We start from the raw sequence: 26,592 nt of genomic DNA, 5'->3' as shown, positions 1-26,592 counted from the left end.
ATGGCAACACTGGAGAGGAATCCTCAGGTTCCGACCCCGACTCCACACAAGGACTGAGGCCCTGGCATGGACGTGAGAGGAATCCCGAGAGGCCCCCGTAGCAACTCGCATGGGGACCTTCCTTTCCTGAGGCCACCAGAGCGGGTCCCTGAGGTCCCCGTCGTAACTCGAGAAGACCTGCCGCAACTCGAGAAAATCCAGGAGGTTCTCCCTTGCAGGGGAGATGAGGCCCATTTCCGCTGAGGCGTCTCGAGGCTGATCACACCTCACCTCTGGAACTTCGAAAGGGTCCTTCACACCCTTGGTGCAAATCAAGAAGTTCCCCGACATACCCGTCTCCACTCGAGAGGAATCACGAGGGTCCCGCCCACATCCAGAGGAGCCCCGTTTCGGCCTCGTAGCTCGAGATGAGGCATCCTTTCCCTGCTTCTTCGGGAAAGAGTTCCCGGCGTTCCCGTCGCATCTCAAGAGGAGGCCCTCTCAACAGGAACGGCGAGAGGAACTCCAAGGTCGTGCCACCATTCCAAGAGTCCCCCAGATATCTCAGTCCATTCCAGAGGAACCTCTTTTCCCTACACCGGCTCGTCTTTCACGCCGAGGATCGACTCACACCAAGGTGGCACGTGGCACAGCCCTGTGGGAAAGCCTCGTGGGAAAGCCTCGAGGGACAGCCTCGAGGGAAAGCCACAGATCCCTTGATCCACGTGACAGGAAGCGTGACACTACTGCTGCAGCTCGGGAGAAAAGCGCACGTGCATGCCCCCACTCGAGACGAGGCCTGACTCCCCTGGGGAGACTCAGAAGCACCCCAAGATCCATGGCAACACTGGAGAGGAATCCTCAGGTTCCGACCCCGCCTCCACACAAGGACTGAGGCCCCGGCATGGACGGGAGAGGAATCCCGAGAGGTCCCCAACAACTCGCATGGGGACTGGCCTTTCCTGAGGCCACCAGAGCGGGTCCCTGAGGTCCCCGTCGTAACTCGAGAAGACCTGCCGCAACTCGAGAAAATCCGGGAGGTTCTCCCCTCCAGGCGAGATGAGACCCATTTCCGCTGCAGCGTCTCGAGGCTTATCACACCTCACCTCTGGAACTTCGAAAGGGTCCTTCACACCCTTGGTGCAAATCAAGAAGTTCCCCGACATACCCGTCTCCACTCGAGAGGAATCACGAGGGTCCCGCCCACATCCAGAGGAGCCCCGTTTCCGCCTCGTCGCTCGAGATGAGGGATCCTTTCCCTGCTTCGTCGGGAAAGAGTTCCCGGCGTTCCCGTCGCATCTCAAGAGGAGGCCCTCTCAACAGGAACGGCGAGAGGAACTCCAGGGTCGTGCCACAATTCCAAGAGTCCCCCAGAAATCTCAGTCCTTTCCAGAGGAACCTCTTTTCCCTTCACCGGCTCGTCTTTCACGCCGAGGATCGACTCACACCAAGGTGGCACGTGGCACAGCCCTGTGGGAAAGCCTCGTGGGAAAGCCTCGAGGGACAGCCTCGAGGGACAGCCGCAGATCCCTTGATCCACGTGAAAGGAAGCGTGACACTACTGCTGCAGCTCGGGAGGAAAGCGCACGTGCATGCCCCCACTCGAGACGAGGCCTGACTCCCCTCGGGAGACTCAGAAGCACCCCAAGATCCATGGCAACACTGGAGAGGAATCCTCAGGTTCCGGCCCCGACTCCACACAAGGACTGAGGCACCGGCATGGACGGGAGAGGAATACCGAGAGGTCCCCTAGCAACTCGCATGGGGACTGGCCTTTCCTGAGGCCACCAGAGCGGGTCCCTGAGGTCCCCGTCGTAACTCGAGAAGACCTGCCGCAACTCGAGAAAACCCAGGAGGTTCTCCCCTCCAGGCGAGATGAGGCCCATTTCCGCTGAGGCGTCTCGAGGCTGATCACACCTCACCTCTTGAACTTCGAAAGGCTCCTTCACACCCTTGGTGCAAGTCAAGAAGTTCCCCGACATACCCGTCTCCACTCGAGGGGAATCACGAGGGTCCCGCCCACATCCAGAGGAGCCCCGGTTCCGCCTCGTAGCTCGAGATGAGGGATCCTTTCCCTGCTTCGTCGGGAAAGAGTTCCCGGCGTTGCCGTCGCATCTCAAGAGGAGGCCCTCTCAACAGGAACGGCGAGAGGAACTCCAGGGTCGTGCCACCATTCCAAGAGTCCCCAGATGTCTCAGTCCATTCCAGAGGAACCTCTTTTCCCTTCACCGGCTCGTCTTTCACGCCGAGGATCGACTCCCACCAAGGTGGCACGTGGCACAGCCCTGTGGGAAAGCCTCATGGGAAAGCCTCGAGGGACAGCCTCGAGGGAAAGCCACAGATCCCTTGATCCACGTGACAGGAAGCGTGACACTACTGCTGCAGCTCGGGAGGAAAACGCCCGTGCATGCCCCCACTCGAGACGAGGCCTGACTCCCCTGGGGAGACTCAGAAGCACCCCAAGATCCATGGCAACACTGGAGAGGAATCCTCAGGTTCCGGCCCCGACTCCACACAAGGACTGAGGCCCCGGCATGGACGGGAGAGGAATCCCGAGAGGTCCCCTAGCAACTCGCATGGGGACTGGCCTTTCCTGAGGCCACCAGAGCGGGTCCCTGAGGTCCCCGTCGTAACTCGAGAAGACCTGCCGCAACTCGAGTAAACCCAGGAGGTTCACCCCTCCAGGCGAGATGAGGCCCATTTCCGCTGAGGCGTCTCGAGGCTGATCACACCTCACCTCTTGAACTTCGAAAGGCTCCTTCACACCCTTGGTGCAAGTCAAGAAGTTCCCCGACATACCCGTCTCCACTCGAGGGGAATCACGAGGGTCCCGCCCACATCCAGAGGAGCCCCGTTTCCGCCTCGTCGCTCGAGATGAGGGATCCTTTCCCTGCTTCGTCGGGAAAGAGTTCCCGGCGTTCCCGTCGCATCTCAAGAGGAGGCCCTCTCAACAGGAACGGCGAGAGGAACTCCAGGGTCGTGCCACCATTCCAAGAGTCCCCCAGATGTCTCAGTCCATTCCAGAGGAACCTCTTTTCCCTTCACCGGCTCGTCTTTCACGCCGAGGATCGACTCACACCAAGGTGGCACGTGGCACAGTCCTGTGGGAAAGCCTCGTGGGAAAGCCTCGAGGGACAGCCTCGAGGGAAAGCCACAGATCCCTTGATCCACGTGACAGGAAGCGTGACACTACTGCTGCAGCTCAGGAGGAAAGCGCACGTGCATGCCCCCACTCGAGACGAGGCCTGACTCCCCTGGGGAGACACAGAAGCACCCCAAGATCCATGGCAACACTGGAGAGGAATCCTCAGGTTCCGGCCCCGACTCCACGCAAGGACTGAGGCCCCGGCATGGACGGGAGAGGAATCCCGAGAGGTCCCCGAGCAACTCGCATGGGGACTGGCCTTTCCTGAGGCCACCATAGCAGGTCCCTGTGGTCCCCGTCGTAACTCGAGAAGACCTGCCGCAACTCGAGAAAATCCAGGAGGTTCTCCCCTTCAGGCGAGATGAGGCCCATTTCCGCTGAGGCGTCTCGAGGCTGATCACACCTCACCTCTGGAACTTTGAAAGGCTCCTTCACACCATTGGTGCAAATCAAGAAGTTCCCCGACTTACCCGTCTCCACTCGAGAGGAATCACGAGTGTCCCGCCCACATCCAGAGGAGCCCCGTTTCCGCCTCGTAGCTCGAGATGAGGGATCCTTTCCCTGCTTCGTCGGGAAAGAGTTCCCGGCGTTCCCGTCGCATCTCAAGAGGAGGCCCTCTCAACAGGAACGGCGAGAGGAACTTCAAGGTCGTGCCACCATTCCAAGAGTCCCCCAGATGTCTGAGTCCATTCCAGAGGAACCTCTTTTCCCTTCACCGGCTCGTCTTTCACGCCGAGGATCGACTCACACCAGGGTGGCACGTGGCACAGCCCTGTGGGAAAGCCTCGTGGGAAAGCCTCGAGGGACAGCCTCGAGGGAAAGACACAGATCCCTTGATCCACGTGACAGGAAGAGTGACACTACTGCTGCAGCTCGGGAGGAAAGCGCACGTGCATGCCCCCACTCGAGACGAGGCCTGACTCCCCTGGGGAGACTCAGAAGCACCCCAAGATCCATGGCAACACTGGAGAGGAATCCTCAGGTTCCGGCCCCGACTCCACACAAGGACTGAGGCCGCGGCATGGACGGGAGAGGAATCCCGAGAGGTCCCCTAGCAACTCGCATGGGGACTGGCCTTTCCTGAGGCCACCAGAGCGGGTCCCTGAGGTCCCCGTCGTAACTCGAGAAGAACTGTCGCAACTCGAGAAAATCCAGGAGGTTCTCCCCTCCAGGCGAGATGAGGCCCATTTCCGCTGAGGCGTCTCGAGGCTGATCACACCTCACCTCTGGAACTTCGAAAGGGTCCTTCACACCCTTGGTGCAAATCAAGAAGTTCCCCGACATACCCGTCTCCACTCGAGAGGAATCACGAGGGTCCCGCCCACATCCAGAGGAGCCCCGTTTCCGCCTCGTAGCTCGAGATGAGGGATCCTTTCCCTGCTTCGTCGGGAAAGAGTTCCCGGCGTTCCCCTCACATCTCAAAAGGAGGCCCTCTCAACAGGAACGGCGAGAGGAACTCCAGGGTCGTGCCACCATTTCAAGAGCCCCCAGATGTCTCAGTCCATTCCAGAGGAACCTCTTTTCCCTTCACCGGCTCGTCTTTCACGCCGAGGATCGACTCACACCAAGGTGGCACGTGGCACAGCCCTGTGGGAAATCCTCGTGGGAAAGCCTCGTGGGAAAGCCTCGAGGGACAGCCTCGAGGGAAAGCCACAGATTCTGTGATCCACGTGACAGGAAGCGTGACACTACTGCTGCAGCTCGGGAGGAAAGCGCACGTGCATGCCCCCACTCGAGACGAGGCCTGACTCCCCTGGGGAGACTCAGAAGCACCCCAAGATCCATGGCAACAGTGGAGAGGAATCATCAGGTTCCGGCCCCGACTCCACACAAGGACTGAGGCCCCGGCATGGACGGGAGAGGAATCCCGAGAGGCCCCCTAGCAACTCGCATGGGGACTGGCCTTTCCTGAGGCCACCAGAGCGGGTCCCTGAGGTCCCCGTCGTAACTCGAGAAGACCTGCCGCAACTCGAGAAAATCCAGGAGGTTCTCCCCTCCAGGCGAGATGAGGCCTATTTCCGCTGAGGCATCTCGACGCTGATCACACCTCACCTCTGGAACTTCGAAAGGGTCCTTCACACCCTTGGTGCAAATCAAGAAGTTCCCCGACTTACCCGTCTCCACTCGAGAGGAATCACGAGTGTCCCGCCCACATCCAGAGGAGCCCCGTTTCCGCCTCGTAGCTCGAGATGAGGGATCCTTTCCCTGCTTCGTCGGGAAAGAGTTCCCGGCGTTCCCGTCGCATCTCAAGAGGAGGCCCTCTCAACAGGAACGGCGAGAGGAACTTCAAGGTCGTGCCACCATTCCAAGAGTCCCCCAGATGTCTGAGTCCATTCCAGAGGAACCTCTTTTCCCTTCACCGGCTCGTCTTTCACGCCGAGGATCGACTCACACCAGGGTGGCACGTGGCACAGCCCTGTGGGAAAGCCTCGTGGGAAAGCCTCGAGGGACAGCCTCGAGGGAAAGACACAGATCCCTTGATCCACGTGACAGGAAGAGTGACACTACTGCTGCAGCTCGGGAGGAAAGCGCACGTGCATGCCCCCACTCGAGACGAGGCCTGACTCCCCTGGGGAGACTCAGAAGCACCCCAAGATCCATGGCAACACTGGAGAGGAATCCTCAGGTTCCGGCCCCGACTCCACACAAGGACTGAGGCCGCGGCATGGACGGGAGAGGAATCCCGAGAGGTCCCCTAGCAACTCGCATGGGGACTGGCCTTTCCTGAGGCCACCAGAGCGGGTCCCTGAGGTCCCCGTCGTAACTCGAGAAGACCTGCCGCAACTCGAGAAAATCCAGGAGGTTCTCCCCTCCAGGCGAGATGAGGCCCATTTCCGCTGAGGCGTCTCGAGGCTGATCACACCTCACCTCTGGAACTTCGAAAGGCTCCTTCACACCCTTGGTGCAAATCAAGAATTTCCCCGACCTAGCCGTCTCCACTCGAGAGGAATCACGAGGGTCCCGCCCACATCCAGAGGAGCCCCGTTTCCGCCTCGTCGCTCGAGATGAGGTATCCTTTCCCTGCTTCGTCGGGAAAGAGTTCCCGGCGTTCCCGTCGCATCTCAAGAGGAGGCCCTCTCAACAGGAACGGCGAGAGGAACTCCAGGGTCGTGCCACCATTCCAAGAGTCCCCCAGATGTCTCAGTCCATTCCAGAGGAACCTCTTTTCCCTTCACCGGCTCGTCTTTCACGCCGAGGATCGACTAACACCAAGGTGGCACGTGGCACAGCCCTGTGGGAAAGCCTCGTGGGAAAGCCTCGAGGGACAGCCTCGAGGGAAAGCCACAGATCCCTTGATCCACGTGACAGGAAGCGTGACACTATTGCTGCAGCTCGGGAGGAAAGCGCACGTGCATGCCCCCACTCGAGACGAGGCCTGACTCCCCTGGGGAGACTCAGAAGCACCCCAAGATCCATGGCAACACTGGAGAGGAATCCTCAGGTTCCGGCCCCGACTCCACACAAGGACTGAGGCCCCGGCATGGACGGGAGAGGAATCCCGAGAGGCCCCCTAGCAACTCGCATGGGGAGTGGCCTTTCCTGAGGCCACCAGAGCGGGTCCCTGAGGTCCCTGTCGTAACTCGAGAAGACCTGCCGCAACTCGAGAAAATCCAGGAGGTTCTCCCCTGCAGGCGAGATGAGGCCCATTTCCGCTGAGGCGTCTCGAGGCTGATCACACCTCACCTCTGGAACTTCGAAAGGGTCCTTCACACCCTTGGTGCAAATCAAGAAGTTCCCCGACCTAGCCGTCTCCACTCGAGAGGAATCACGAGGGTCCCGCCCACATCCAGAGGAGCCCCGTTTCCGCCTCGTCGCTCGAGATGAGGTATCCTTTACCTGCTTCGTCGGGAAAGAGTTCCCGGCGTTCCCGTCGCATCTCAAGAGGAGGCCCTCTCAACAGGAACGGCGAGAGGAACTCCAGGGTCGTGCCACCATTCCAAGAGTCCCCCAGATGTCTCAGTCCATTCCAGAGGAACCTCTTTTCCCTTCACCGGCTCGTCTTTCACGCCGAGGATCGACTCACACCAAGGTGGCACGTGGCACAGCCCTGTGGGAAAGCCTCGTGGGAAAGCCTCGAGGGACAGCCTCGAGGGAAAGCCACAGATCCCTTGATCCACGTGACAGGAAGCGTGACACTACTGCTGCAGCTCGGGAGTAAAGAGCACGTGCATGCACCCACTCGAGACGAGGCCTGACTCCCCTGGGGAGACTCAGAAGCACCCCAAGATCCATGGCAACACTGGAGAGGAATCCTCAGGTTCCGGCCCCGACTCCACACAAGGACTGAGGCCCCGGCATGGACGGGAGAGGAATCCCGAGAGGCCCCCTAGCAACGAGCATGGGGACCGGCCTTTACTGAGGCCACCAGAGCGGGTCCCTGAGGTCCCCGTCGTAACTCGAGAAGACCTGCCGCATCTCGAGAAAATCAAGGAGGTTCTCCCTTCCAGGCGAGATGAGGCCCATTTCCGCTTAGGCGTCTCGAGGCTGATCACACCTCACCTCTGTAACTTCGAAAGGGTCCTTCACACCCTTGGTGCAAATCAAGAAGTTCCCCGACATACCCGTCTCCACTCGAGAGGAATCACGAGGGTCCCGCCCACATCCAGAGGAGCCCCGTTTCCGCCTCGTAGCTCGAGATGAGGCATCCTTTCCCTGCTTCTTCGGGAAAGAGTTCCCGGCGTTCCCGTCGCATCTCAAGAGGAGGCCCTCTCAACAGGAACGGCGAGAGGAACTCCAGGGTCGTGCCACCATTCCAAGAGTCCCCCAGATGTCTCAGTCCATTCCAGAGGAACCTCTTTTCCCTTCACCGGCTCGTCTTTCACGCCGAGGATCGACTCACACCAAGGTGGCACGTGGCACAGCCCTGTGGGAAAGCCTCGTGGGAAAGCCTCGAGGGACAGCCTGGAGGGAAAGCCACAGATCCCTTGATCCACGTGACAGGAAGCGTGACACTACTGCTGCAGCTCGGGCGGAAAGCGCACGTGCATGCCCCCACTCGAGACGTGGCCTGACACACTGGGGAGACTCAGAAGCACCCCAAGATCCATGGCAACACTGGAGAGGAATCCTCAGGTTCCGACCCCGACTCCACACAAGGACTGAGGCCCTGGCATGGACGGGAGAGGAATCCCGAGAGGCCCCCGTAGCAACTCGCATGGGGACCTTCCTTTCCTGAGGCCACCAGAGCGGGTCCCTGAGGTCCCCGTCGTAACTCGAGAAGACCTGCCGCAACTCGAGAAAATCCAGGAGGTTCTCCCTTGCAGGGGAGATGAGGCCCATTTCCGCTGAGGCGTCTCGAGGCTGATCACACCTCACCTCTGGAACTTCGAAAGGGTCCTTCACACCCTTGGTGCAAATCAAGAAGTTCCCCGACATACCCGTCTCCACTCGAGAGGAATCACGAGGGTCCCGCCCACATCCAGAGGAGCCCCGTTTCGGCCTCGTAGCTCGAGATGAGGCATCCTTTCCCTGCTTCTTCGGGAAAGAGTTCCCGGCGTTCCCGTCGCATCTCAAGAGGAGGCCCTCTCAACAGGAACGGCTAGAGGAACTCCAGGGTCGTGCCACCATTCCAAGAGTCCCCCAGATGTCTCAGTCCATTCCAGAGGAGCCTCTTTTTCCTTCACCGGCTCGTCTTTCACGCCAAGGATCGACTCACACCAAGGTGGCACGTGGCACAGCCCTGTGGGAAAGCCTCGTGGGAAAGCCTCGAGGGACAGCCTCGAGGCAAAGCCACAGATCCCTTGATCCACGTGACAGGAAGCGTGACACTACTGCTGCAGCTCGGGAGGAAAGCGCACGTGCATGCCCCCACTCGAGTCGAGGCCTGACTCCCCTGGGGAGACTCAGAAGCACCCCAAAATCCATGGCAACACTGGAGAGGAATCCTCAGTTTCCGGCCCCGACTGCACACAAGGACTGAGGCCCCGGCATGGACGGGAGAGGAATCCCGAGAGGTCCCCTAGCAACTGGCATGGGGTTGGCCTTTCCTGAGGCCACCAGAGCGGGTCCCTGAGGTCCCCGTCGTAACTCGAGAAGACCTGCCGCAACTCGAGAAAATCCGGGAGGTTCTCCCCTCCAGGCGAGATGAGGCCCATTTCCGCTGAGTCGTCTCGAGGCTGATCACACCTCACCTCTGGAACTTCGAAAGGCTCCTTCACACCCTTGGTGCAAATCAAGAAGTTCCCCGACATACCCGTCTCCACTCGAGGGGAATCACGAGGGTCCCACCCACATCCAGAGGAGCCCCGTTTCGCTCTCGTAGCTCGAGATGAGGGATCCTTTCCCTGCTTCGTCTGGAAAGAGTTCCCGGCGTTCCCGTCGCATCTCAAGAGGAGGCCCTCTCAACAGGAACGGCGAGAGGAACTCCAGGGTCATGCCACCATTCCAAGAGTCCCCCAGATGTCTCAGTCCATTCCAGAGGAACCTCTTTTCCCTTCACCGGCTCGTCTTTCACGCCGAGGATCGACTCACACCAGGGTGGCCCCTGGCACAGCCCTGTGGGAAAGCCTCGTGGGAAAGCCTCGAGGGACAGCCTCGAGGGAAAGTCACAGATCCCGTGATCCAGGTGACAGGATGCGTGACACTACTGCTGCAGCTCGGGAGGAAAGCGCACGTGCATGCCCCCACTCGAGACGAGGCCTGACTCCTCTGGGGAGACTCACAAGCACCCCAAGATCCATGGCAACACTGGAGAGGAAACCTCAGGTTCCGTTCCCGACTCCACACAAGGACTGAGGCCCTGGCATAGACGGGAGAGGAATCCCGAGAGGTCCCCTAGCAACTCGCATGGGGACTGGCCTTTCCTGAGGCCACCATAGCAGGTCCCTGTGGTCCCCGTCGTAACTCGAGAAGACCTGCCGCAACTGGAGAAAATACAGGAGGTTCTCCCCTTCAGGCGAGATGAGGCCCATTTCCGTTGAGGCGTCTCGAGGCTGATCACACCTAACCTCTGGAACTTTGAAAGGCTCCTTCACACCATTGGTGCAAATCAAGAAGTTCCTCGACATACCCGTCTCCACTCGAGAGGAATCACGAAGGTCCCGCCCAAATCCAGAGGAGCCCCGTTTCCGCCTCGTAGCTCGAGATGAGGGATCCTTTCCCTGCTTCGTCGGGAAAGAGTTCCCGGCGTTCCCGTCGCATCTCAAGAGCAGGCCGTTTCAACAGGAACGGCGAGAGGAACTCCAGGGTCGTGCCACCATTCCAAGAGTCCCCCAGATGTCTCAGTCCATTCCAGAGGAACCTCTTTTCCCTTCACCGGCTCGTCTTTCACGTCGAGGATCGACTCACACCAAGGTGGCACGTGGCACAGCCCTGTGGGAAAGCCTCGTGGGAAAGCCTCGAGGGACAGCCTCGAGGGAAAGCCACAGTTCCCTTGATCCACGTGACAGGAAGCGTGACACTACTGCTGCAGCTCAGCAGGAAAGCGCACGTGCATGCCCCCACTCGAGACGAGGCCTGACTCCCCTGGGGATACTCAGAAGCACCCCAAGATCCATGGCAACACTGGAGAGGAATCCTCAGGTTCCGGCCCCGAATCCACACAAGGACTGAGGCCCCGGCATGGACGGGAGAGGAATCCCGAGGGGTCCCCTAGCAACTCGAATGGGGACTGGCCTTCCCTGAGGCCACAAGAGCGGGTCCCTGAGGTCCCCGTCGTAACTCGAGAAGACCTGCCGCAACTCGAGAAAATCCAGAAGGATCTCCCCTCCAGGCGAGATGAGGCCCATTTCCGCTGAGGCGTCTCGAGGCTGATCACACCTCACCTTTGGAACTTCGAAAGGGTCCTTCACACCCTTGGTGCAAATCAAGAAGTTCCCCGACATACCCGTCTCCACTCGAGAGGAATCACGAGGGTGCCGCCCACCTCCAGAGGAGCCCCGTTTCCGCCTCGTAGCTCGAGATGAGGGATCCTTTCCCTGCTTCGTCGGGAAAGAGTTCCCGGCATTCCCATCGCATCTCAAGAGGAGGCCCTCTCAACAGGAACGGCGAGAGGAACTCCAGGGTCGTGCCACCATTCCAAGAGTCCCCCAGATGTCTCAGTCCATTCCAGAGGAACCTCTTTTCCCTTCACCGGCTCATCTTTCATGCCGAGGATCGACTCACACCAAGGTGGCACGTGGCACAGCCCTGTGGGAAAGCCTCGTGGGAAAGCCTCGAGGGACAGCCTCGAGGGAAAGCCACAGATCCCTTGATCCACGTGACAGGAAGCGTGACACTACTGCTGCAGCTCGGGAGGATAGCGCACGTGCATGCCCCCACTCGAGACGAGGCCTGACTCCCCTGGGGAGACTCAGAAGCACCCCAAGATCCATGGCAACACTGGAGAGGAATCCTCAGGTTCCGGCCCCGACTCCACACAAGGACTGAGGCCCCGGCATGGACGGGAGAGGAATCCCGAGAGGCCCCCTAGCAACTCGCATGGGGAGTGGCCTTTCCTGAGGCCACCAGAGCGGGTCCCTGAGGTCCCTGTCGTAACTCGAGAAGACCTGCCGCAACTCGAGAAAATCCAGGAGGTTCTCCCCTGCAGGCGAGATGAGGCCCATTTCCGCTGAGGCGTCTCGAGGCTGATCACACCTCACCTCTGGAACTTCGAAAGGGTCCTTCACACCCTTGGTGCAAATCAAGAAGTTCCCCGACATACCCGTCTCCACTCGAGAGGAATCACGAGGGTCCCGCCCACATCCAGAGGAGCCCCGTTTCGGCCTCGTAGCTCGAGATGAGGGATCCTTTCCCTGCTTCTTCGGGAAAGAGTTCCCGGCGTTCCCGTCGCATCTCAAGAGGAGGCCCTCTCAACAGGAACGGCGAGAGGAACTCCAGGGTCGTGCCACCATTCCAAGAGTCCCCCAGATGTCTCAGTCCATTCCAGAGGAACCTCTTTTTCCTTCACCGGCTCGTATTTCACGCCAAGGATCGACTCACACCAAGGTGGCACGTGGCACAGCCCTGTGGGAAAGCCTCGTGGGAAAGCCTCGAGGGCCAGCCTCGAGGCAAAGCCACAGATCCCTTGATCCACGTGACAGGAAGCGTGACACTACTGCTGCAGCTCGGGAGGAAAGCGCACGTGCATGCCCCCACTCGAGTCGAGGCCTGACTCCCCTGGGGAGACTCAGAAGCACCCCAAGATCCATGGCAACACTGGAGAGGAATCCTCAGGTTCCGGCCCCGACTCCACACAAGGACTGAGGCCCCGGCATGGACGGGAGAGGAATCCCGAGAGGTCCCCTAGCATCTGGCATGGGGTTGGCCTTTCCTGAGGCCACCAGAGCGGGTCCCTGAGGTCCCCGTCGTAACTCGAGAAGACCTGCCGCAACTCGAGAAAATCCAGGAGGTTCTCCCCTCCAGGCGAGATGAGGCCCATTTCTGCTGAGTCGTCTCGAGGCTGATCACACCTCACCTCTGGAACTTTGAAAGGCTCCTTCACACCCTTGGTGCAAATCAAGAAGTTCCCCGACATACCCGTCTCCACTCGAGGGGAATCACGAGGGTCCCGCCCACATCCAGAGGAGCGCCGTTTCGCTCTCGTAGCTCGAGATGAGGGATCCTTTCCCTGCTTCGTCGGGAAACAGTTCCCGGCGTTCCCGTCGCATCTCAAGAGGAGGCCCTCTCAACAGGAACGGCGAGAGGAACTCCAGGGTCGTGCCACCATTCCAAGAGTCCCCCAGATGTCTCAGTCCATTCCAGAGGAACCTCTTTTCCCTTCACCGGCTCGTCTTTCACGCCGAGGATCGACTCGCACCAGGGTGGCCCCTGGCACAGCCCTGTGGGAAAGACTCGTGGGAAAGCCTCGAGGGACAGCCTCGAGGGAAAGTCACAGATCCCGTGATCCAGGTGACAGGATGCGTGACACTACTGCTGCAGCTCGGGAGGAAAGCGCACGTGCATGCCCCCACTCGAGACGAGGCCTGACTCCTCTGGGGAGACTCACAAGCACCCCAAGATCCATGGCAACACTGGAGAGGAAACCTCAGGTTCCGTTCCCGACTCCACACAAGGACTGAGGCCCTGGCATAGACGGGAGAGGAATCCCGAGAGGTCCCCTAGCAACTCGCATGGGGACTGGCCTTTCCTGAGGCCACCATAGCAGGTCCCTGTGGTCCCCGTCGTAACTCGAGAAGACCTGCCGCAACTCGAGAAAATCCAGGAGGTTCTCCCCTTCAGGCGAGATGAGGCCCATTTCCGCTGAGGCGTCTCGAGGCTGATCACACCTCACCTCTGGAACTTTGAAAGGCTCCTTCACACCATTGGTGCAAATCAAGAAGTTCCTCGACATACCCGTCTCCACTCGAGAGGAATCACGAAGGTCCCGCCCAAATCCAGAGGAGCCCCGTTTCCGCCTCGTAGCTCGAGATGAGGGATCCTTTCCCTGCTTCGTCGGGAAAGAGTTCCCGGCGTTCCCGTCGCATCTCAAGAGGAGGCCCTCTCAACAGGAACGGCGAGAGGAACTCCAGGGTCGTGCCACCATTCCAAGAGTCCCCCAGATGTCTCAGTCCATTCCAGAGGAACCTCTTTTCCCTTCACCGGCTCGTCTTTCACGTCGAGGATCGACTCACACCAAGGTGGCACGTGGCACAGCCCTGTGGGAAAGCCTCGTGGGAAAGCCTCGAGGGACAGCCTCGAGGGAAAACCACAGATCCCTTGATCCACGTGACAGGAAGTGTGACACTACTGCTGCAGCTCGGGAGGAAAGCGCACGTGCATGCCCCCACTCGAGACGAGGCCTGACTCCCCTGGGGAGACTCAGAAGCACCCCAAGATCCATGGCAACACTGGAGAGGAATCCTCAGGTTCCGGCCCCGACTCCACACAAGGACTGAGGCACCGGCATGGACGGGAGAGGAATCCCGAGAGGCCCCCTAGCAACTCGCATGGGGACTGGCCTTTCCTGAGGCCACCAGAGCGGGTCCCTGAGGTCCCCGTCGTAACTCGAGAAGAACTGTCGCAACTCGAGAAAATCCAGGAGGTTCTCCCCTCCAGGCGAGATGAGGCCCATTTCCGCTGAGGCGTCTCGAGGCTGATCACACCTCACCTCTGGAACTTCGAAAGGGTCCTTCACACCCTTGGTGCAAATCAAGAAGTTCCCCGACATACCCGTCTCCACTCGAGAGGAATCACGAGGGTCCCGCCCACATCCAGAGGAGCCCCGTTTCCGCCTCGTAGCTCGAGATGAGGGATCCTTTCCCTGCTTCGTCGGGAAAGAGTTCCCGGCGTTCCCCTCACATCTCAAAAGGAGGCCCTCTCAACAGGAACGGCGAGAGGAACTCCAGGGTCGTGCCACCATTTCAAGAGCCCCCAGATGTCTCAGTCCATTCCAGAGGAACCTCTTTTCCCTTCACCGGCTCGTCTTTCACGCCGAGGATCGACTCACACCAAGGTGGCACGTGGCACAGCCCTGTGGGAAATCCTCGTGGGAAAGCCTCGTGGGAAAGCCTCGAGGGACAGCCTCGAGGGAAAGCCACAGATTCTGTGATCCACGTGACAGGAAGCGTGACACTACTGCTGCAGCTCGGGAGGAAAGCGCACGTGCATGCCCCCACTCGAGACGAGGCCTGACTCCCCTGGGGAGACTCAGAAGCACCCCAAGATCCATGGCAACAGTGGAGAGGAATCCTCAGGTTCCGGCCCCGACTCCACACAAGGACTGAGGCACCGGCATGGACGGGAGAGGAATCCCGAGAGGCCCCCTAGCAACTCGCATGGGGACTGGCCTTTCCTGAGGCCACCAGAGCGGGTCCCTGAGGTCCCCGTCGTAACTCGAGAAGACCTGCCGCAACTCGAGAAAATCCAGGAGGTTCTCCCCTCCAGGCGAGATGAGGCCTATTTCCGCTGAGGCATCTCGACGCTGATCACACCTCACCTCTGGAACTTCGAAAGGGTCCTTCACACCCTTGGTGCAAATCAAGAAGTTCCCCGACTTACCCGTCTCCACTCGAGAGGAATCACGAGTGTCCCGCCCACATCCAGAGGAGCCCCGTTTCCGCCTCGTAGCTCGAGATGAGGGATCCTTTCCCTGCTTCGTCGGGAAAGAGTTCCCGGCGTTCCCGTCGCATCTCAAGAGGAGGCCCTCTCAACAGGAACGGCGAGAGGAACTTCAAGGTCGTGCCACCATTCCAAGAGTCCCCCAGATGTATGAGTCCATTCCAGAGGAACCTCTTTTCCCTTCACCGGCTCGTCTTTCACGCCGAGGATCGACTCACACCAGGGTGGCACGTGGCACAGCCCTGTGGGAAAGCCTCGTGGGAAAGCCTCGAGGGACAGCCTCGAGGGAAAGACACAGATCCCTTGATCCACGTGACAGGAAGAGTGACACTACTGCTGCAGCTCGGGAGGAAAGCGCACGTGCATGCCCCCACTCGAGACGAGGCCTGACTCCCCTGGGGAGACTCAGAAGCACCCCAAGATCCATGGCAACACTGGAGAGGAATCCTCAGGTTCCGGCCCCGACTCCACACAAGGACTGAGGCCGCGGCATGGACGGGAGAGGAATCCCGAGAGGTCCCCTAGCAACTCGCATGGGGACTGGCCTTTCCTGAGGCCACCAGAGCGGGTCCCTGAGGTCCCCGTCGTAACTCGAGAAGACCTGCCGCAACTCGAGAAAATCCAGGAGGTTCTCCCCTCCAGGCGAGATGAGGCCCATTTCCGCTGAGGCGTCTCGAGGCTGATCACACCTCACCTCTGGAACTTCGAAAGGCTCCTTCACACCCTTGGTGCAAATCAAGAATTTCCCCGACCTATCCGTCTCCACTCGAGAGGAATCACGAGGGTCCCGCCCACATCCAGAGGAGCCCCGTTTCCGCCTCGTCGCTCGAGATGAGGTATCCTTTCCCTGCTTCGTCGGGAAAGAGTTCCCGGCGTTCCCGTCGCATCTCAAGAGGAGGCCCTCTCAACAGGAACGGCGAGAGGAACTCCAGGGTCGTGCCACCATTCCAAGAGTCCCCCAGATGTCTCAGTCCATTCCAGAGGAACCTCTTTTCCCTTCACCGGCTCGTCTTTCACGCCGAGGATCGACTCACACCAAGGTGGCACGTGGCACAGCCCTGTGGGAAAGCCTCGTGGGAAAGCCTCGAGGGACAGCCTCGAGGGAAAGCCACAGATCCCTTGATCCACGTGACAGGAAGCGTGACACTATTGCTGCAGCTCGGGAGGCAAGCGCACGTGCATGCCCCCACTCGAGACGAGGCCTGACTCCCCTGGGGAGACTCAGAAGCACCCCAAGATCCATGGCAACACTGGAGAGGAATCCTCAGGTTCCGGCCCCGACTCCACACAAGGACTGAGGCCCCGGCATGGACGGGAGAGGAATCCCGAGAGGTCCCCTAGCAACTCGCATGGGGACTGGCCTTTCCTGAGGCCACCAGAGCGGGTCCCTGAGGTCCCCGTCGAAACTCGAGAAGACCTGCCGCAACTCGAGAAAATCCGGGAGGTTCTCCCCTCCAGGCGAGATGAGGCCCATTTCCGCTGTGGAGTCTCGAGGCTGATCACACCTCACCTCTGGAACTTCGAAAGGCTCCTTCACACCCTTGGTGCAAATCAAGAATTTCCCCGACCTAGCCGTCTCCACTCGAGAGGAATCACGAGGGTCCCGCCCACATCCAGAGGAGCCCCGTTTCCGCCTCGTCGCTCGAGATGAGGGATCCTTTCCCTGCTTCATCGGGAAAGAGTTCCCGGCGTTCCCGTCGCATCTCAAGAGGAGGCCCTCTCAACAGGAACGGCGAGAGGAACTCCAGGGTCGTGCCACCATTCCAAGAGTCCCCCAGATGTCTCAGTCCATTCCAGAGGAAACTCTTTTCCCTTCACCGGCTCGTCTTTCACGCCGAGGATCGACTCACACCAAGGTGGCACGTGGCACAGCCCTGTGGGAAAGCCTCGTGGGAAAGCCTCGAGGGACAGCCTCGAGGGAAAGCCACAGATCCCTTGATCCACGTGACAGGAAGCGTGACACTTTTGCTGCAGCTCGGGAGGAAAGCGCACGTGCATGCCCCCACTCGAGACGAGGCCTGACTCCCCTGGGGAGACTCAGAAGCACCCCAAGATCCATGGCAACACTGGAGAGGAATCCTCAGGTTCCGGCCCCGACTCCACACAAGGACTGAGGCCGCGGCATGGACGGGAGAGGAATCCCGAGAGGTCCCCTAGCAACTCGCATGGGGACTGGCCTTTCCTGAGGCCACCAGAGCGGGTCCCTGAGGTCCCCGTCGTAACTCGAGAAGACCTGCCGCAACTCGAGAAAATCCGGGAGGTTCTCCCCTCCAGGCGAGATGAGGCCCATTTCCGCTGAGGCGTCTCGAGGCTGATCACACCTCACCTCTGGAACTTCGAAAGGGTCCTTCACACCCTTGGTGCAAATCAAGAAGTTCCCCGACACACCCGTCTCCACTCGACGGGATTCACGAGGGTCCCGCCCACATCCAGAGGAGCCCCGTTTCCGCCTCGTCGTTCGAGATGAGGGATCCTTTCCCTGCTTCGTCGGGAAAGAGTTCCCGGCGTTCCCGTCGCATCTCAAGAGGAGGCCCTCTCAACAGGAACGGCGAGAGGAACTCCAGGGTCGTGCCACCATTCCAAGAGTCCCCCAGATGTCTCAGTCCATTCCAGAGGAACCTCTTTTCCCTTCACCGGCTCGTCTTTCACGCCGAGGATCGACTCACACCAAGGTGGCACGTGGCACAGCCCTGTGGGAAAGCCTCGTGGGAAAGCCTCGAGGGACAGCCTCGAGGGAAAGACACAGATCCCTTGATCCACGTGACAGGAAGAGTGACACTACTGCTGCAGCTCGGGAGGAAAGCGTACGTGCATGCCCCCACTCGAGACGAGGCCTGACTCCCCTGGGGAGACTCAGAAGCACCCCAAGATCCATGGCAACACTGGAGAGGAATCCTCAGGTTCCGGCCCCGACTCCACACAAGGACTGAGGCCGCGGCATGGACGGGAGAGGAATCCCGAGAGGTCCCCTAGCAACTCGCATGGGGACTGGCCTTTCCTGAGGCCACCAGAGCGGGTCCCTGAGGTCCCCGTCGTAACTCGAGAAGACCTGCCGCAACTCGAGAAAATCCAGTAGGTTCTCCCCTCCAGGCGAGATGAGGCCCATTTCCGCTGAGGCGCCTCGAGGCTGATCACACCTCACCTCTGGAACTTCGAAAGGCTCCTTCACACCCTTGGTGCAAATCAAGAAGTTCCCCGACATACCCGTCTCCCCTCGAGGGGAATCACGAGGGTCCCGCCCACATCCAGAGCAGCCCCGTTTCCGCCTCGTAGCTCGAGATGAGGGATCCTTTCCCTGCTTCGTCGGGAAAGAGTTCCCGGCGTTCCCGTCGCATCTCAAGAGGAGGCCCTCTCAACAGGAACGGCGAGAGGAACTCCAGGGTCGTGCCACCATTCCAAGAGTCCCCAGATGTCTCAGTCCATTCCAGAGGAACCTCTTTTCCCTTCACCGGCTCGTCTTTCACGCCGAGGATCGACTCCCACCAAGGTGGCACGTGGCACAGCCCTGTGGGAAAGCCTCGTGGGAAAGCCTCGAGGGACAGCCTCGAGGGAAAGCCACAGATCCCTTGAACCACGTGACAGGAAGCGTGACACTACTGCTGCAGCTCGGGAGGAAAGCGCACGTGCATGCCCCCACTCGAGACGAGGCCTGACTCCCCTGGGGAAGCTCAGAAGCACCCCAAGATCCATGGCAACACTGGAGAGGAATCCTCAGGTTCCGGCCCCGAATCCACACAAGGACTGAGGCCCCGGCATGGACGGGAGAGGAATCCCGAGAGGTCCCCTAGCAACTCGCATGGGGACTGGCCTTTCCTGAGGCCACCAGAGCGGGTCCCTGAGGTCCCCGTCGTAACTCGAGAAGACCTGCCGCAACTCGAGAAAATCCGGGAGGTTCTCCCCTCCAGGCGAGATGAGGCCCATTTCCGCTGCGGCGTCTCGAGGCTGATCACACCTCACCTCTGGAACTTCGAAAGGCTCCTTCACACCCTTGGTGCAAATCAAAAAGTTCCCCGACATACCCGTCTCCACTCGAGAGGAATCACGAGGGTCCCGCCCATATCCTGAGGAGCCCGTTTCTGCCTCGTCGCTCGAGATGAGGGATCCTTTCCCTGCTTCGTCGGGAAAGAGTTCCCGGCGTTCCCGTCGCATCTCAAGAGGAGGCCCTCTCAACAGGAACGGCGAGAGGAACTCCAGGGTCGTGCCACCATTCCAAGAGTCCCCCAGATGTCTCAGTCCATTCCAGAGGAACCTCTTTTCCCTTCACCGGCTCGTCTTTCACGCCGAGGATCGACTCCCACCAAGGTGGCACGTGGCACAGCCCTGTGGGAAAGCCTCGTGGGAAAGCCTCGAGGGACAGCCTCGAGGGAAAGCCACAGATCCCTTGATCCACGTGACAGGAAGCGTGACACTACTGCTGCAGCTCGGGAGGAAAGCGCACATGCATGCCCCCACTCGAGACGAGGCCTGACTCCCCTGGGGAGACTCAGAAGCACCCCAAGATCCATGGCAACATTGGAGAGGAATCCTCAGGTTCCGGCCCCGACTCCACACAAGGACTGAGGCCCCGGCATGGACGGGAGAGGAATCCCGAGAGGTCCCCTAGCAACTCGCATGGGGACTGGCCTTTCCTGAGGCCAGCAGAGCGGGTCCCTGTGGTCCCCGTCGTAACTCGAGAAGACCTGCCGCAACTCGAGAAAATCCGGGAGGTTCTCCCCTCCAGGCGAGATGAGACGCATTTCCGCTGCAGCGTCTCGAGGCTTATCACACCTCACCTCTGGAACTTCGAAAGGGTCCTTCACACCCTTGGTGCAAATCAAGAAGTTCCCCGACATACCCGTCTCCACTCGAGAGGAATCACGAGGGTCCCGCCCACATCCAGAGGAGCCCCGTTTCCGCCTCGTCGCTCGAGATGAGGGATCCTTTCCCTGCTTCGTCGGGAAAGAGTTCCCGGCGTTCCCGTCGCATCTCAAGAGGAGGCCCTCTCAACAGGAACGGCGAGAGGAACTCCAGGGTCGTGCCACCATTCCAAGAGTCCCCCAGATGTCTCAGTCCATTCCAGAGGAACCTCTTTTCCCTTGACCGGCTCGTCTTTCACGCCGAGGATCGACTCACACCAAGGTGGCACGTGGCACAGCCCTGTGGGAAAGCCTCGTGGGAACGCCTCGAGGGACAGCCTCGAGGGAAAGCCACAGATCCCTTGATCCATGTGACAGGAAGCGTGGCACTACTGCTGCAGCTCTGGAGGAAAGTGCACGTGCATGCCCCCACTCGAGACGAGGCCTGACTCCCCTGGGGAGACTCAGAAGCACCCCAAGATCCATGGCAACACTGGAGAGGAATCCTCAGTTTCCGGCCCCGACTCTACACAAGGACTGAGGCCCCGGCATGGGCGGGAGAGGAATCCCGAGAGGTCCCCTAGCAACTCGCATGGGGACTGGCCTTTCCTGAGGCCACCAGAGCGGGTCCCTGAGGTCCCCGTCGTAACTCGAGAAGACCTGCCGCAACTCGAGAAAATCCAGGAGGTTCTCCCCTCCAGGCGAGATGAGGCCCATTTCCGCTGAGGCGTCTCGAGGCTGATCACACCTCACCTCTGGAACTTCGAAAGGCTCCTTCACACCCTTGGTGCAAATCAAGAAGTTCCCCGACATACCCGTCTCCACTCCAGGGGAATCACGAGGGTCCCGCCCACATCCCGAGGAGCCCCGTTTCCGCCTCGTAGCTCGAGATGAGGGATCCTTTCCCTGCTTCGTCGGGAAAGAGTTCCCGGCGTTCCCGTCGCATCTCAAGAGGAGGCACTCTCAACAGGAACGGCGAGAGGAACTCCAGGGTCGTGCCACCATTCCAAGAGTCCCCAGATGCCTCAGTCCATTCCAGAGGAACCTCTTTTCCCTTCACCGGCTCGTCTTTCACGCCGAGGATCGACTCCCACCAAGGTGGCACGTGGCACAGCCCTGTGGGAAAGCCTCGTGGGAAAGCCTCGAGGGACAGCCTCGAGGGAAAGCCACAGATCCCTTGATCCACGTGACAGGAAGCGTGACACTACTGCTGAAGCTCGGGAGGAAAGCGCACGTGCATGCCCCCACTCGAGACGAGGCCTGACTCCCCTGGGGAGACTCAGAAGCACCCCAAGATCCATGGCAACACTGGAGAGGAATCCTCAGGTTCCGACCCCGAATCCACACAAGGACTGAGCCCCCGGCATGGACGGGAGAGGAATCCCGAGAGGTCCCCTAGCAACTCGCATGGGGACAGGCCTTTCCTGAGGCCACCAGAGCGGGTCCCTGAGGTCCCCGTCGTAACTCGAGAAGACCTGAAGCAACTCGAGAAAATCCAGGAGGTTCTCCCCTCCAGGCGAGATGAGGCCCATTTCCGCTGCGGCGTCTCGAGGCTGATCACACCTCACCTCTGGAACTTCGAAAGGCTCCTTCACACCCTTGGTGCAAATCAAGAAGTTCCCCGACATACCCGTCTCCACTCGAGGGGAATCACGAGGGTCCCGCCCACATCCCGAGGAGCCCCGTTTCCGCCTCGTAGCTCGAGATGAGGGATCCTTTCCCTGCTTCCTCGGGAAAGAGTTCCCGGCGTTCCCATCGCATCTCAAGAGGAGGCCCTCTCAACAGGAACGGCGAGAGGAACTCCAGGGTCGTGCCACCATTCCAAGAGTCCCCCAGATGTCGCAGTCCATTCCAGAGGAACCTCTTTTCCCTTCACCGGCTCGTCTTTCACGCCGAGGATCGACTCACACCAAGGTGGCACGTGGCACAGCCCTGTGGGAAAGCCTCGTGGGAAAGCCTCGAGGGACAGCCTCGAGGGACAGCCGCAGATCCCTTGATCCACGTGAAAGGAAGCGTGACACTACTGCTGCAGCTCGGGAGGAAAGGGCACGTGCATGCCCCCACTCGAGACGAGGCCTGACTCCCCTCGGGAGACTCAGAAGCACCCCAAGATCCATGGCAACACTGGAGAGGAATCCTCAGGTTCCGGCCCCGACTCCACACAAGGACTGAGGCCCCGGCATGGACGGGAGAGGAATCCCGAGAGGTCCCCTAGCAACTCGCATGGGGACTGGCCTTTCCTGAGGCCACCAGAGCGGGTCCCTGAGGTCCCCGTCATAACTCGAGAAGACCTGCCGCAACTCGAGAAAACCCAGGAGGTTCTCCCCTCCAGGCGAAATGAGGCCCATTTCCGCTGAGGCGTCTCGAGGCTGATCACACCTCACCTCTTGAACTTCGAAAGGCTCCTTCACACCCTTGGTGCAAGTCAAGAAGTTCCCCGACATACCCGTCTCCACTCGAGGGGAATCACGAGGGTCCCGCCCACATCCAGAGGAGCCCCGGTTCCGCCTCGTAGCTCGAGATGAGGGATCCTTTCCCTGCTTCGTCGGGAAAGAGTTCCCGGCGTTGCCGTCGCATCTCAAGAGGAGGCCGTCTCAACAGGAACGGCGAGAGGAACTCCAGGGTCGTGCCACCATTCCAAGAGTCCCCAGATGTCTCAGTCCATTCCAGAGGAACCTCTTTTCCCTTCACCGGCTCGTCTTTCACGCCGAGGATCGACTCCCACCAAGGTGGCACGTGGCACAGCCCTGCGGGAAAGCCTGGTGGGAAAGCCTCGAGGGATAGCCTCGAGGGAAAGCCACAGATCCCTTGATCCACGTGACAGGAAGCGTGACACTACTGCTGCAGCTCGGGAGGAAAGCGCACGTTCATGCCCCCACTCGAGACGAGGCCTGACTCCCCTGGGGAGACTCAGAAGCACCCCAAGATCCATGGCAACACTGGAGAGGAATCCTCAGGTTCCGGCCCCGACTCCACACAAGGACTGAGGCCCCGGCATGGACGGGAGAGGAATCCCGAGAGGTCCCCGAGCAACTCGCATGGGGACTGGCCTTTCCTGAGGCCACCAGAGCGGGTCCCTGAGGTCCCCGTCGTAACTCGAGAAGACCTGCCGCAACTCGAGAAAATCCGGGAGGTTCTCCCCTCCAGGCGAGATGAGGCCCATTTCCGCTGAGGCGTCTCGAGGCTGATCACACCTCACCTCTGGAACTTCGAAAGGCTCCTTCACACCCTTGGTGCAAATCAAGAAGTTCCCCGACATACCCGTCTCCACTCGAGAGGAATCACGAGGGTCCCGCCCACATCCAGAGGAGCCCCGTTTCCGCCTCGTAGCTCGAGATGAGGGATCCTTTCCCTGCTTCGTCGGGAAAGAGTTCCCGGCGTTCCCGTCGCATCTCAAGAGGAGGCCCTCTCAGCAGGAACGGCGAGAGGAACTCCAGGGTCGTGCCACCATTCCAAGAGTCCCCCAGATGTCTCAGTCCATTCCAGAGGAACCTCTTTTCCCTTCACCGGCTCGTCTTTCACGCCGAGGATCGACTCACACCAAGGTGGCACGTGGCACAGCCCTGTGGGAAAGCCTCGTGGGAAAGCCTCGAGGGACAGCCTCGAGGGAAAGCCACAGATCCCTTGATCCACGTGACAGGAAGCGTGACACTACTGCTGCAGCTCGGGAGGAAAGTGCACGGGCATGCCCCCACTCGAGACGAGGCCTGACTCCCCTGGGGAGACTCAGAAGCACCCCAAGATCCATGGCAACACTGGAGAGGAATCCTCAGGTTCCGACCCCGACTCCACACAAGGACTGAGGCCCCGGCATGGACGGGAGAGGAATCCCGAGAGGTCCCCTAGCAACTCGCAAGGGGACAGGCCTTTCCAGAGGCCACCAGAGCGGGTCCCTGAAGTCCCCGTCGTAACTCGAGAAGACCTGCCGCAACTCGAGAAAATCCGGGAGGTTCTCCCCTCCAGGCGAGATGAGGCCCATTTCCGCTGCGGCGTCTCGAGGCTGATCACACCTCACCTCTGGAACTTCGAAAGGCTCCTTCACACCCTTGGTGCAAATCAAGAAGTTCCCCGACATACCCGTCTCCACTCGAGAGGAATCACGAGGGTCCCGCCCACATCCAGAGGAGCCCCGTTTCCGCCTCGTCGCTCGAGATGAGGGATCCTTTCCCTGCTTCGTCGGGAAAGAGTTCCCGGCGTTCCCGTCGCATCTCAATAGGAGGCCCTCTCAACAGGAACGGCGAGAGGAACTCCAGGGTCGTGCCACCATTCCAAGAGTCCCCCAGATGTCTCAGTCCATTCCAGAGGAACCTCTTTTCCCTTCACCGGCTCGTCTTTCACGCCGAGGATCGACTCACACCAAGGTGGCACGTGGCACAGCCCTGTGGGAAAGCCTCATGGGATAGCCTCGAGGGACAGCCTCGAGGGAAAGCCACAGATCCCTTGATCCACGTGACAGGAAGCGTGACACTACTGCTGCAGCTCGGGAGGAAAACGCACGTGCATGCCCCCACTCGAGACGAGGCCTGACTCCCCTGGGGAGACTCAGAAGCACCCCAAGATCCATGGCAACACTGGAGAGGAATCCTCAGGTTCCGGCCCCGACTCCACACAAGGACTGAGGCCCCGGCATGGACGGGAGAGGAATCCCGAGAGGTCCCCTAGCAACTTGCATGGGGACTGGCCTTTCCTCAGGCCACCCTAGCGGGTCCCTGTGGTCCCCGTCGTAACTCGAGAAGACCTGCCGCAACTCGAGAAAATCCCGGAGGTTCTCCCCTCCAGGCGAGATGAGGCCAATTTCCGCTGCGGCGTCTCGAGGCTGATCACACCTCACCTCTGGAACTTCGAAAGGCTCCTTCACACCCTTGGTGCAAATCAAGAAGTTCCCCGACATACCCGTCTCCACTCGAGGGGAATCACGAGGGTCCCGCCCACATCCCGAGGAGCCCCGTTTCCGCCTCGTAGCTCGAGATGAGGGATCCTTTCCCTGCTTCGTCGGGAAAGAGTTCCCAGCGTTCCCGTCGCATCTCAAGAGGAGGCCCTCTCAACAGGAACGGCGAGAGGAACTCCAGGGTCGTGCCACCATTCCAAGAGTCCCCCAGATGTCTCAGTCCATTCCAGAGGAACCTCTTTTCCCTTCACCGGCTCGTCTTTCACGCCGAGGATCGACTCACACCAAGATGGCACGTGGCACAGCCCTGTGGGAAAGCCTCGTGGGAAAGCCTCGAGGGACAGCCTCGAGGGACAGCCGCAGATCCCTTGATCCACGTGAAAGGAAGCGTGACACTAGTGCTGCAGCTCGGGAGGAAAGCGCACGTGCATGCCCCCACTCGAGACGAGGCCTGACTCCCCTCGGGAGACTCAGAAGCACCCCAAGATCCATGGCAACACTGGAGAGGAATCCTCAGGTTCCGGCCCCGACTCCACACAAGGACTGAGGCCCCGGCATGTACGGGAGAGGAATCCCGAGAGGTCCCCTAGCAACTCGCATGGGGACTGGCCTTTCCTGAGGCCACCAGAGCGGGTCCCTGAGGTCCCCGTCGTAACTCGAGAAGACCTGCCGCAACTCGAGAAAACCCAGGAGGTTCACCCCTCCAGGCGAGATGAGGCCCATTTCCGCTGAGGCGTCTCGAGGCTGATCACACCTCACCTCTTGAACTTCGAAAGGCTCCTTCACACCCTTGGTGCAAGTCAAGAAGTTCCCCGACATACCCGTCTCCACTCGAGGGGAATCACGAGGGTCCCGCCCACATCCAGAGGAGCCCCGTTTCCGCCTCGTAGCTCGAGATGAGGGATCCTTTCCCTGCTTCGTCGGGAAAGAGTTCCCGGCGTTCCCGTCGCATCTCAAGAGGAGGCCCTCTCAACAGGAACGGCGAGAGGAACTCCAGGGTCGTGCCACCATTCCAAGAGTCCCCCAGATGTCTCAGTCCATTCCAGAGGAACCTCTTTTCCCTTCACCGGCTCGTCTTTCACGCCGAGGATCGACTCACACCAAGGTGGCACGTGGCACAGCCCTGTGGGAAAGCCTCGTGGGAAAGCCTCGAGGGACAGCCTCGAGGGAAAGCCACAGATCCCTTGATCCACGTGACAGGAAGCGAGACACTACTGCTGCAGCTCGGGAGGAAAGCGCACGTGCATTCCCCCAGTCGAGACGAGGCCTGACTCCCCTGGGGAGACTCAGAAGCACCCCAATTCCATGGCAACACTGGAGAGGAATCCTCAGGTTCCGGCCCCGACTCCACACAAGGACTGAGGCCCCGGCATGGACGGGAGAGGAATCCCGATAGGTCCCCTAGCAACTCGCATGGGGACTGGCCTTTCCTGAGGCCACCAGAGCGGGTCCCTGAGGTCCCCGTCGTAACTCGAGAAGACCTGCCGCAACTCGAGAAAATCCGGGAGGTTCTCCCCTCCAGGCGAGATGAGGCCAATTTCCGCTGAGGCGTCTCGAGGCTGATCACACCTCACCTCTGGAACTTCGAAAGGCTCCTTCACACCCTTGGTGCAAATCAAGAAGTTCCCCGACACACCCGTATCCACTTGAGGGGAATCACGAGGGTCCCGCCCACATCCAGAGGAGCCCCGTTTCCGCCTCGTCGCTCGAGATGAGGGATCCTTTCCCTGCTTCGTCGGGAAAGAGTTTCCGGCGTTCCCGTCGCATCT

The sequence above is a fragment of the Budorcas taxicolor genome, chromosome 18 (genome assembly GCF_023091745.1).
Source record: "Budorcas taxicolor isolate Tak-1 chromosome 18, Takin1.1, whole genome shotgun sequence".
Taxonomy (NCBI): Eukaryota; Metazoa; Chordata; class Mammalia; order Artiodactyla; family Bovidae; genus Budorcas; species Budorcas taxicolor.
Note: the sequence above shows the minus strand (reverse complement) of the source record.